Source organism: Motacilla alba, chromosome 2 (genome assembly GCF_015832195.1).
Source record: "Motacilla alba alba isolate MOTALB_02 chromosome 2, Motacilla_alba_V1.0_pri, whole genome shotgun sequence".
Classification (NCBI taxonomy): domain Eukaryota; kingdom Metazoa; phylum Chordata; class Aves; order Passeriformes; family Motacillidae; genus Motacilla; species Motacilla alba.
The window spans coordinates 115,091,167-115,103,712 of record NC_052017.1 but is presented as its reverse complement, the minus strand read 5'-3'; the positions used below and the strand labels follow the sequence as shown (position 1 = coordinate 115,103,712).

Sequence of the window (12,546 nt, the reverse complement as noted above, 5' to 3'; positions counted from 1 at the left end):
CTTTTAGGCTTTTGTCTTCCTACCTGAAGAGGAAAACTGATTTCTGGTCAGTGGATTATTAATTCTAACCAATTTATAGCATGCAATCCATAGCACCAACGGAATAAACAAATTTTAATATCCATTTTAACTCAGGCCAGCACATTTTTCTTTTCGTGTCCTTTGCTTCACAGATGATTACTCTATTTCTCTTTCTCCCATGAAGGTTCCCAGGCAACTGATCCAATCCACTTGCTCACTGCCACCAAAATGAAAAGATGAAAAGGGCTTGCTGCTCTCCAAGCCAGCAGCCCCCCTCATCCTTAGTACCAGCTCTGGTGTTCATCAGATCCTTTTATGAGCTAGTTTGATTCATTACAACAGCAAAATGCTCTCCATTTTACAGAGTAATTTTTCTGCCATTTTGGTGAACTAAAGTGGCTACAGAAGGACCTGACAAGCACTGCTGCCAGAAAAAAAAGTAGCAGAGCCATGTGGTTGTGAGTTGGGGTGCAGGGGGACAAAGGCAGAGAGGAAACTTCTCCTTTCCAAACAATGTCTGGTTAAATTAGCTCACTGCATTTCTCAAACCATACCCTGACTCACAAATGATTAGATGGACCACAAGACAACATTCAACAGCTTCCAGCTATCTTCAGAGCTACGAAAAACTTATCATACAAAAAAAAATACTCTTACACAGATTTAAGTATAATACTCCATCAGAAGAAAAAAGTTCTTACAAACAAAACACCAAGATTTCACTCTAGTTTTTCTTTTGGGGGTGTTTTTTAATTTAAAAAATGAACTAACAAAAATCAAAAACCCAAAAAACCCTGGGAACAGTCACCAATCTCAATAAACATTATGATGGAGACACAAGTATTTTGGATAAGCAGAAAAGAGCAAGAACTTTTGCCACCAGTATCCAAAATAAACCTACCAGAGGACAGCTTATGTGCCTAAGAGAAAGCACCTTGAGGGAAGGAGGCAGTCAAGCCAACATGGTGGAAGCAGGTGCTACAGCTGCCTAGTCCCCAGGTTTTCTGCCCAGTGATTTCTGTCCATGGATCAATCTGCCTCGTTACCATGGACTGCCTGCTGCAGATGTGCTGTTTCACTCCAGAAGAGAGAAGTCAAGGTGTATCAAAGGTATCACTCCCACAGCCACTTCGAATCAATCTTGCTATTCAAAGTTCGTTGCCTACCTGGAGGCTCCTCAACACAGAAACAGCTGCTTCCAGCATATGCTGAAGAGAAAAAGCATCCTGCCCCAAAACACCACCATTGTCACACCTTGTCAAATTAGAGAAGGGATTTTTAGCTTTCCTGACCCTACCAGCTTCCCACCAAAAATCTTAATGTTGGGCAGCCACAGAACAGACCACCAAACTCCAAGTGACACACAGGCACACAAAGAAGACAGCAACAGATCCCAGAAGCCCCACCAGGGGACAAGTTCAGGCACACAGACTGCATCCCAGCTGACACTAATATCCATCTCCAAGAACCCCTCCTAGTCCAGTTCCTCAGACAGCCAAAATCTGCATTGCCCAACCAGCCCCTACTGCACAGTCCAGTTGTGCCACTGGTCATGCGACAATCTCAGGGAAGTCACATGTGAACCAGTGACAAGCCAAAGGTTGTCCATCCAGAGAGGCAGGAAAAAAGGTAAGCATCCTGGTTTCTTTTGAGAGAGGAGACAGAGAAAGGTGAAGAAGAGAAAGAGATTAAGGAGATTAATCTTTTACATCACACCGTTAGGGAAATTTAATATGACAAGAGCTATGAAATCAATTGCTTTCACCTGCCATCTTTTCTGCAGCCAAGGTTTTATTTTTTAACTTCACAAAATTAAGTAGTCATGCTCTGGGCAGGGGGTAGCAAGGGGGTGTGAGGCCTTAACTTACTTCACTGAGAACTCACCGTTCAAGAATTCAGTCACCTTAACCACAGCAAAGCCACACAAACACCCTCCTTCCATTTTTCTTTGTTTTTTAATTTTTTTAATAGTTTCAGTGCAACATCTAGTATGCTCAACTTCTAGGAGCACTATTTACTACAAAGATTCCTGGACCCAAGCTGTAGGACATGTTTCTGTCCTAGTGCTGCCTGTAACAAGCTGATTCTTCCAACAGCCATGCCATTCCTACAAAACAACCCCTTCCTTCAGCATGGCTGCCCCAAGGTTCAAATCCTGTTTGAACTGTGAAAGTATGTTCACTAAGAATCACTTCTGTGAGAGAAAACAGCATGGGCTGGGGAACACTGCAGAATTATAGTAAGGAGAAATGCAGGTGAAACAGGCAATTTTTTTTCAGTAACCCCTGTAAAGATTACAACAGAAATAAAGAAGCACGTTTCACGTACTTCTGTACAAAAAAAAGAACAAAAAATGAAAATGACAATGTACCTTTGTAGAGATCAATACAGAAATAAGAGGGAAGTGAAGCTGAAGCCTGCTTATTCACTTCCCCCCAATGAAAGAATGATGATTAAAGTAAAGATGAGTGAGGTTGTACTCCAGTTACAGAGCTGAGTGAATGCAAAGCACAGCAGACACCTCACAATGGTAATAAACTGATAAATAAACTGAATTACTTAGCAGTTCTCTCCCAGACTAACATCCTGAGGCAGTCCAGAAATCCCTATTTAACTCACTTTCTGAATGATTCCTTCCTAAATCAAGAGAGATAGTAAACTGCTCACCGTAAACTCTCCGTTTAATTCTTCATGCTTAAAACAACTCAAGGCAAGAATTATACTCTAAGTGAGAGTCCCCTCATCAGTGTTTAAAGGAATCTCTGAATTCACATAGGCACTGGCTACCACGTCAGAGGGCCTTCCTTTAAGCCATCCTGACACAACTACACACCCTGTGAAGCTGCCTGATCTTTCCAGGAACTAGAAAGCCCCGGAACCTTTCAAACTAAGAAGCGGAGATGATGAGCTGACTGCTTATTGCCTTGCAATAAACCACCAAATCCAACAAGCAGCTACTTCAGTCTAGAAGCAACAAAAATCAGAGCACATTCTCAAAAATCCACAGGACTTGCCTAGATATATACCAGACAATTGAGCCAAAAATATAAAATCATCATCTTAGATCTCATGTCAAGACACTAACTGCAGTTATGGCTGTTTCAGTATTTCTTATCCCACATGAGAAAACAATACACATTCAAATACAGAACTTCAAGCAGCAGGATACTTGGGATGCCTGATTCCTGGACTTCAGATAGGCTCTTCTGTCCAGGAACAGGTAAGGTTTTGAAAAAATTTGTTATACCCTGAACAACTAATTAAGATGCATCCTTGAAATTTACCAGTCTCTCACTGCCATGCACTTTTATCTCAGCCTTATCAGAATTATTTTTGAACATTTGTTAGCCTCATCATTTCTCTCCTCCTCTCAATCCTCCTTCTATTGAGCATTACAAACCAGGTCAGTTGTATTGCCTTTCTGGCTGTTAATCTTCAACTTGAAGAAATACTAAACTGCCTTTCTCTACAGTACAGACTGACACGTGCTTTCCTGCAAGACCCTTTACCAAGTAGCATTTCAGCTTTGGATTTCAATCTCAACAGCTACATTGATGGATCCTCTTTGAAGCAAAGAATATTTTCTCATAACTTGTCATCAACTCAGACTTCCCACTTACTAGCTCATCCAAGTTAATACCAAAGACTTGAACCGAGTTTCTCAGTTTCTATTATGTAAGAGCTTGTTTCACATTTCTCCCAGAGCAGCACTACCTACCTCAATGCTTCCTGTGATGAAGACTTTTTCCATGTTTTGTCCTATTACAGATGTCTAAACTTCTAAAATTCCAGACTAAAGCTCAGCTTTAGTCTTCACCTGAATTCTCTCCCGAAGAATTCCTTCGCACTTAGCGACTACCCACTTAACAAATCCTGTTTACCCTGTAAATAAATCCATAGGCTTCCTATTTTAAGATCGAGGACAAAAGTGCCTTTATTAAAGTCTTCCTTGGCCTTGCTCCATGTTCTGATCTGCTTTACCACTGGTCACACAGTTCCTGGTCTCCGAAGCTCTCTTATTTCTTTCAGAAACATCACAGTCCCATCAGGAGCTTCTCCCCACACCCCAAACTTCTCTGCTAGGCAAGGGATAGCCTACAATGGCTATATGCATTTCAAAATTGTCGTGGGACTAGACCCTCCCCACTGACAGCTACACAGTGCACAGAGCAAGAGAAACCACTACAGCTCTATCTATCTGCTATTAAAAGATCGGGGAATGTCACTTTCATGAAAACAAAACTTGAAACAAGAGGATTTTCCTCTTCAAAGGGTCATGAAGAACCTTTGGGAAGCTGCCAGCACACTGCAGCAGCCCCCTGCTCTGGCTGCCTGCTGCCACCCATCCCCTTGCCATGACGGCATCCAGGGGCTAACAAGAGACTTCATCAAGCTTTGGTGCAGCCAGCCAGCCCTCCCCACAACAACTTAGGCATCCTCCACGGTTTTGGTAGAAAGCAGCATTATTAGGAGCTGAAATGCATGTTTATTTTGCCACATATCCTCATTATCTAGGGCTGGCAAGAAAACACAACTCCATTAAGCAAACAGAAAGCAGTATGAATTGGAAAAAAGATTAAAAACCCAACAGGAAAGGAACTGGAACAAAATCTATGGGAAAGCTGGGGGGAAGGGAGTTGAAAGGGCAGGAAGGAGAAATAAAAAGTTTTGTTTTCAGAGCAGGACTGCCTCTGCTGCACAGAAGGAACTCTACTTTGTACATCTGATGTACACCTCCACAAAATGTTTTAAGTGACATGTGCTTTGTAGATAGTGATCAAAATAAACTGTGGGGAGGTCAATTTCTTTCAAAATCACCAAGAAATGTTAAAGCCAGCTACCTGTTGAAGTTCTAGCAGTAAGCAGAAAGCTCAGCAGAACAGCTTAAAAAGTGGCTCAAGGACATTAAAATAAAGTGCTTCCAAACCATCCGGCACTGGATTTGCCATATGCCAGCTACTCCCAGGCAGGTAAGTTGCTGCATTGCTCTCCCCAAACATAAGCTCATATTTAAATGAAACCTGAGCAGAATAACCTCTAGGATCAGGACCATATAAGTGAAATTTTATTTTCCCCTCAGAACCATTAGGAAGAGGGCAGACATTTTGGCTGCAATGACTTTTTCCAGACAATTGATTCCCAAAGTTATTTATTCCCCCACCATTCCCCTCAAGGCCCTCTCGTCATAGCAATTGTCTATGTCAGAGGAAGGTTGGACTCAGCTCCCATGAAAGCCAAGCAAAACCACACCCAAAATAGCTATATAGGTCACTACAGAGCAAAGCGAGCCCTACATCATGCCAGCAAGGGCTTCTGGTTAGTTCCCACATGCCAATAAGCTTTCAAAGTCATGTGTTACAATGTTCTACTAAAACAGTAGCTTATATGGTAACTAGCACTCTTTTATTGAATCCCAACTTTTAAAAGAAAATGCTCAAATTAAGTTGTACCCCTCCTTTTTTTCTTTTCTTTTTATTTTTTTTAAGGAGAATGCATTTAGCATAAGGGCAGCAAAACAACCAGAGTGTTTAGAAACAGCTACAGAACAGCATCCAGAGAAGAACCCAAGTGACAGCACAAAGACCCTTGGTTTTGGCTCAGCTTCTTCCAGGTGCACGTTTACATCTCAGAAAAGTCACAATGTTGGAAGCTAAGAGCTAATCAGCTTTTATATACTTAAGAATACCCTTAAGAGCTTTGTTGTCATATTTGGGCTCTTGGAATGTGTCCTTTAGGTCATAACCTCCTTTTTATTTTTTGCATCATGCCTTCTTCCAACCTCATTTTCCAAGACAGATTTTAGTGCACAACTATGACGTGGCATTTCCATGACTGCTGATCTTGGATAAAATGCAAATCACTGAAAGTTAGTCACATTGTGCAGGCAGAAAGAAATCAGGAGGAAATCTTCCATCAGGTTTCAGTATCCCATCAGAACCCTAATAAAAACATGGGATGTTTCTGCATATTGTACCTCACTCCTGCCTCTGAAAGGGTTTTAAAAATTAAACCATAATTGGAGTTTCCCTTTGCCTTTTTATCACTGCTGCAATATAGACAGTATTTAAAGCTTTCTTGCATTAAAATCCAGTAGTATTTGTGCTAACAAGCTCTTCATGGAAATACAAATGATGAGAAACGATGGAGGTAATGTCTGTCCTAATGACGAAGCTAAATAGTGAAGCTAAATTAATACAGTAACTTTTCTGTTGGAAAAGTGAAGGCTGAAGCCTCACCTACACACAAAAGAGTCATTTGTCAGAAAGACAGTTTAATTATTTACTAAAATTTGCAGTTTTCTCTTGTATACAGGGAACATTAAAGTAACATAAAAGTATCACCCGTGTTACTTATAGGCATCAGTTAACCAGCTCATAAATCTGAGCAGTTAGTGATTTGTTCACAGCAGACAAATACATAAAGATTTGGAAATAAGGATTTAAGGGAACTGGGGGAAGGAAGATTTTCAGGCACACACACCACTTGTCACACAGTTGCCTGTACCCTTGGTAGCCAGACACATTTCTTTGAATTACTCCAGACTCACAAGAGCAAATACCGACCAGCACATTCTAAAGGTTTTCCATCTGAAACTTAAGGTAAAAACGAATGGGAAATAAGGGATAGAGGTAAGGTACAGGATTCAACCAGATACCTGCATTTATTTCTACCCTCCTTCTTCCTGGTTACTTTCTTCCACCTCTTCCCACCTTAGCAACCTCTACCTATCTTACCATACGCTACAAACAAAACCAAACCCCAAACAGCCAGCTGCTATGGGATGCCTTGGACATGGCAAAACGCAGCCTCACTGCCACACTTCAGCAGCTCTGAGAAAGCCTGAGAAGCCTCTATTACTCAGGCCTTTCCAGCTTGACAGAAAATCATGTCTGGGTTGCCTTTGTTTAGGTTTTGTTGTATCCTCACACTGCAGGTTCTCCTGCCTGCAGAGCTGCTGTCCGTGGGGCACAGACCTGGCACGGAGCCTCCCTGTGTGCTGGGGCAGGACAGGCCCACTGAACACGACACCCACCCACCCATGCCAAGCTCAGACTGAGCAGCACATCCTTCTTCAGTACCTGCTTGCAGCTTTGCCATCGGCCTGACCCACCTGGACTCACCAAGAACTCGTTTTACGTCTTATAAAAGTCCTAATATCATTTGAGTGTGAATGGGAAATACTGCAAACATTCATCAGAAGCTTTTCAGTTCAAAACAGTAAATAACTTGCGTGGGAAAGAAACTGCACTCAGGTTAATTGACCCCTCTACATGGACAGGGAAACCTTTACAGTGCTCCTTTGAAACAACTCTTCAGGTTTCTGCATTTACCAAACCCAAAAGGAACTGGTCACAACTGAAATCTCCCATCACTGCACAGAGTTTTGATTGCAATAGAGAGTGTTCAACTAAACCTCATTTTTACTGACATTGTTACAGTGCAAAATCCCCAGAAATTTTCATTTTCCTAAAAGGACTGTGTGATCCTTGCCTGTGATCGAAACTTTCCTTCATTACTGAAGAGGCGATAAAATAATTTTGGGTTGCAAATATGAGGCTTTTCCCCCTGTTTAAATAATCTAACCATGATTTACAAGCAATAAGAGAAATGTCATCACGTTGTTAAATATTTAGTGAGATATTTGGTCAAATATGATTATCCAATTAGTATCAGTGAATCAGTAATTCAGTTACACTTGCAATCACAAGCATTTAATACTCTTCTAAGAGCCTGTGCAATGGCTTTAATAATCATCTTTATAAAGTTTATAAAACAGCTCAAAAGAGACTGAAAATAAGCAGTTCAGATTAACAGAAAGACAGGACAAGATGCGTGAATCTGTGGCATTCACCAATACTTTAGTAGGGGAAATTTTGTTTTGTAAAACTGTTTCAAACTTCACATTATGTCTAACACCATAAATAATTACTTTTTTCAAGCAGCTGTGGTTTTAACCTAGAGGAAAATAGTACACTATCATAAGGATCTCTGCAAAACCCTGAGCACATTTACAACACCAAACAAGAAGAAACAAGCCATACTCCCCACTTTTGGTAGCTGGAGACAGGAAAATATACAGAATGTAATTGTTCGGATCACCTGTTACAAACCTCAGAAAGAAATGGTTAATTTTCCCCCAGACTGCATCTTATTTTAGAAGTGATTACTAGAATTTTTCTACTGGTGTTATAAATGCAGACCTCTTCAAAGGAGCTCTCTCTAACTGTCGCCTCACTGCTAAGTTTGTAAGCAACCTGGACATCTAAAATATGGTCTATGCTGAGCAATGTGGGTTTTTTATTATTATTTTTATTTTGTTAATAAGAAAAAAAAAGTGTTGGAAACTTTCACAGTGGAAACTAGAGAGCTTGGAAGTTCCTCTCTTAGCAGCGCCCAGCAATGGAGAGGAAAGTGTTCTGCATACGTGCCCCAAGCATCCAGCTACATTTAGCTTTCAGCCTTTTTATTATCATTGTCAATGAATGGGCCCCAGTCAAATTAAAGCTGCCATTTTAGGTTAAAGACTGGAGAGCCTCTGTTGTGCAACAGCGAGACAAAAACACTCCAAGCGACAGATGCAGCACTCTCATTGGAAAATGATAGATTTCAACTTTTATAAAAAAAAAAAAAAAAAAGAAGAAGAAGAATTACGGATCATGCTTTTTAATATAAATTATATATTGATACTCACACATTACCGCAAACTAACGGGATTTATAATTGGGAAAAATCAGCTACCCATGCTGCTAAGGTCATAGTCATTAAGATTTTTTTGCCGTCGTTAGAATGGATGATCTGTGAGGAAATGAACAGAAACATTTTTTGTTCAACTTGCTTGTTTGTACCTCCGCTAGTCCCGTCTAACACGAGAAAAGAAAAAAAGGAAAAGGGGGGAAAAAAAAAAAAAGGCTAACACATTTTCCCGAAAGCCATCTTCCAGGATAAACACTGCCCGCGATCTGCTTTGATAAGAGTAAAAATCGAGACGAACATCGACAGAAACAAACTTATCGCACCGAGGTTATTCTGATATTCCCCAAGCCAAACATCCGCGGAAGCCCAAGTGGCACGGGAAATTTAAAAAAAAAAAAAATTAAAAAAAAAAAAAAAAAGAGGCTTCTCGCAAATGAAAAAAATCGCCCTTTTCTGTAGTGGGGAGGCACGCTCGGCCCCTTCCCAAACGAAAACAAAGGCAGAAAGTGGGTAAGTGCGGGAGAGTTGCGCGGCGCCGCGCGGCCCCGCAGCGGACAGGGAGCTCCCGGGCATCCATCGCTACTTTCCTTTTGTCCATTGTCTGTTTAAAAAACAACTACTTTAAACCCGGGCGTGAGCGGGCTGTCGGGGGGAGCCGGGGAAACCGGCTCCATTTCCAGCCCGTGCCCACGGCCACCTCCTTCCCCAGTACCCCGACCCGCCCCCCCCCGACACCCACCCGCGAAGACCGGCCCGGCAGCGCGGGGCGCGCCCGGAGGGGCTCCCCCGGCGTGGGAGCGCGTCCCCTGATTTAGCGCTACCGGGATAAATGAAGGCAACGTAATGATGGCTGCTCATTGCCTGCAGCGCCTTCTCCCTGAGACTCACTAACAACCCTGCCCCCCTCCCCCCGCCACCGCTCTCTCACACACACCCGCGCACACGCACAGGCGCTGCCCGCTCCCCGCCGCCCCGCACGCAGCGCCCGCCGCCGGCCCCGCTCCGCTTCCCACCGCGCCCCGCGCACCGAGCGCGGCCGGCCCCCCCTCGCTCCGCGCCCTGACCGCTTTGGCCTCAAACCACCTTTTTCCGCTCACCCTCAAAATGGCCCGGAACGGGGTGGGGGGAAGCGCGACGAGGGGAGCGCCCCGGCCCCGACCCCATGTGCGCGGCGGCGGCAGCGCCTCCCGCCCGCGCCGGCTCCGCGCCGGCGGAGCGAAGGTACTCGGCGGGGTGAAACCCCTATTATGCGGCGTCCGCCGGCACCGCTCCGGCTGCCTCGGGTAGCGTTCTCCCTTCCCTTCCCGTCCCCTCCCTCTTTCCCCCGCTCCCCTTTCTTCTCCGGCCGCCGGGGAGCGCCGGCCGCCCCCTGCCCCCTCCCGGTGCCGCCGGGGCAGGACGATCCCCCCGCCGCGAGCACCGGCGGCCGGAGCGGCACCTCGTGCTCCCGCCTCCCTCCTCCTTCTCCTCCCTCCCCGCCCGCCTTCCTGCCGCCCGCCGCCACCCACCGCCCGGCCTCCGCTGGGGGTGCCCCCGCTGCGGCCCGGGCCCCGGCCCCGGCGACCCATGTGGCTGCGCGGAGCGGGGCGGTGCCGGGCCGAGCCGGGCCGGGCCGTGCGCGGCAGGGAAGCGCCCTCACTTTGTTAGCGCTTGTTGTGCCGACGCGGCCGCCGGGAGCCGTCAGCGTGGTCAGCGGGGGAAGCGCTCCCGCGGCCATCCCGGCCGGCGCTGGGCCCCGCCGCCCGCGCCGCGCAGTTTCGCTCAACTTTTCCCGGATTTTTAGTCACCCTCCAAACTTGCGGAGAGGAGCGCGGGGGGGAGAAGAAGGGAAGGGGAAGGGGCGCCGGCGCTCTGGCTCCCCGGTGCCCTCCCCTCCCCCGAGGCGAGGCAGGCGGCCGGCCGGCCGGCCGCAGCACAACAAAAAGCCATTTACACCCGGGGAAGTGCCCCGCTGAGACACCCCCCTCAACACACACACCCCCCCGCCCAGCCTCGCCCGGAGCCGCGGCAGGGCTCAGCATCCCCCACTCCCCCGGACCGCCGCCGGCAGCGAGCACCCCCGCGCCGCTCCGCTCCGCCGGGGACAGAGACCTGCCGCGGGTCCCCTGCTCCATGGCCGGCGCCCGCCCTCCCTCCCTCCCTCCGTCCGCGCCCAGCGAGGTGCGGGGTCACTCACCGGGCCGGTGCGTGGCCGTCGGGGACCGGTGTCCCCCGCTCGCTCCCTCGCTGCCCTCCGCCGAAGGGCCGGGGAGGAGGAGGGGACACGCTCCGGAGTTGGTGCCGTCGGCCGGGGGGGGCGAGGCGGGGTGCGGGTCTCGCACACAACACACACGCACACAACACACACGCACGGAGTTGCTCGCTCGCACCGGGGCTGGGCTAAGAGGGGAGGAGGGGGATCCCTGACCGGGGCGGGCAGGCGAAGGAGGGGTGGAAGGGAGGGGAGGGAGAGGAAGGGTCAGCGCGGGTCTCGGGTAGTTTCGGGGTCTCCGCCGGCTCCGCTTCGCTCCTTTGTGTAATTTCACTCGATTCAAGTTTAATCCGATAGTTCCCGAGCGAGCGAGCGCGCCCGCCGGAGCCGAGCCGAGCGCGACACCAGCCAGCCAGGCGGCTGCCGCCCCCTGCGCCCGCCCGCCCCCGCCGCCTCCCTCCCTCCTTCCTCCCTCCCTCCGCCGCCACAAGGCGCGCCCCCGACACCGCCCCCTCCCCGGGGGCGAGCGCCGCCGCGCGCCCCGCCCCCGCGACGTCACCGCCCCGCCCGGCATAATTTATGCAACGAGGAGAGAAGGGGGAAAAAGGGGAAAAAAAAAAAGAGGAGGGAAAAAAAAAATTAGGAACCCCCCCCGCGCCCCGGGCGGGGGTCACTAACCTGCCTGCCCGCGGCCCGCCAGCGCCCCGCCGGGGCTCCGGCCGCCCGCCGGCCGAGGGTGCGCTGCCGCGGGGCACGGCGGGGCACGGCGTCTTCCGTGCGCTCCCCCGCCGCTCCGCTCCGCTCCGCCCCGCCGCACCGACCGGGCCGAGGGGGGGCCGCTCCGCGCCGCTCCGCGCCTCGGGGTCAGCGCCGCGCCCGCCCGCCCGCCCTGGCGCGCCCCGTCCCGGGAAACTCCCGGTGAAGCCCGGGGGGTGTGTTGTGTGTGAGGTGTCACTGTGTCACTGCCGCTCTTCAAACTTCCCAACCGCGGCGGCGAAACGAAACCGAGAGGCGTCCCGGGAGGCTGCCCGGCCCCCCGCCGCCCGCCCCGGCCCCGGCCTCTGCCCCCGGACGGGCAGCGGGCACCGCACCCCCGCCCGCCTCTCTCATCCCGGCCACCGAGGCGGGGCGGGGCGGGGCGCGGGCAGGATCGCCCGACACCGCGGTTCAGGGTGGACTTTGTCCCGAGCGGGTCGGGCTTTCAAAGGGAAGCGGCCATTAAGCGCTGCCCGTCCGCCCGCCCGCGGCAGCGCCCCCGTCCCGGCGGGGCCGCGCTCCCCCGGCACCGCACCGGCACCGGCCCTGCCGCTGCCCTGTTTGAAAGCGGTGCATTCGAATTCGTGATACAAAGCGAAGCAAACTCATTCCGTAAGTAAATTAGACAAATCCCACCCAAAAGTGATTACCAGTAGCGCGCTTAGCGGTCCTCCCCGCACTGCTCTGGAAACTAAATAAGCGTCTTAAAAGTATAAAGAGATTAAAGCGTAAACCCGGTGCAAAGATACTCGGCATTACAGGAATTTTCAGCGAGTCGTTTGACGAGATAACTTTTTACCATCATCGTTAGTGGCAGGTTGGAGAAGGAAAAACAAAGTCATGTGCTCCTGAGCAGGGACACCCTCCCCCTCCAGCTCCTGCCG

At 49.1% G+C, this 12,546-nt stretch overlaps 1 protein-coding gene across 10 annotated transcripts in view; it reads right to left on the bottom strand.

Annotated features, from left to right (window-relative positions):
* CHD7 (chromodomain helicase DNA binding protein 7) overlaps nt 1-11,716 on the bottom strand; it is a 133,775-nt gene extending 122,059 nt beyond the window's left edge. For 4 of the 10 annotated variants that reach the window (XM_038129689.1, XM_038129690.1, XM_038129680.1 and 1 more), the window contains exons 1-2: nt 10,892-11,343; nt 8,714-8,817 (exon numbers count right to left, since the gene is read on the bottom strand). The gene's annotated coding sequence lies outside the window, so the exon portion shown is untranslated. Of the gene's footprint in view, nt 1-3,739; nt 8,693-8,713; nt 8,818-9,812; nt 9,948-10,891; nt 11,344-11,584 lie in introns of those variants that run through there. The other 6 variants (XM_038129683.1, XM_038129682.1, XM_038129684.1 and 3 more) reach the window with 6 other exon arrangements.
* Between the last annotated feature and the right edge of the window lie 830 nt (nt 11,717-12,546).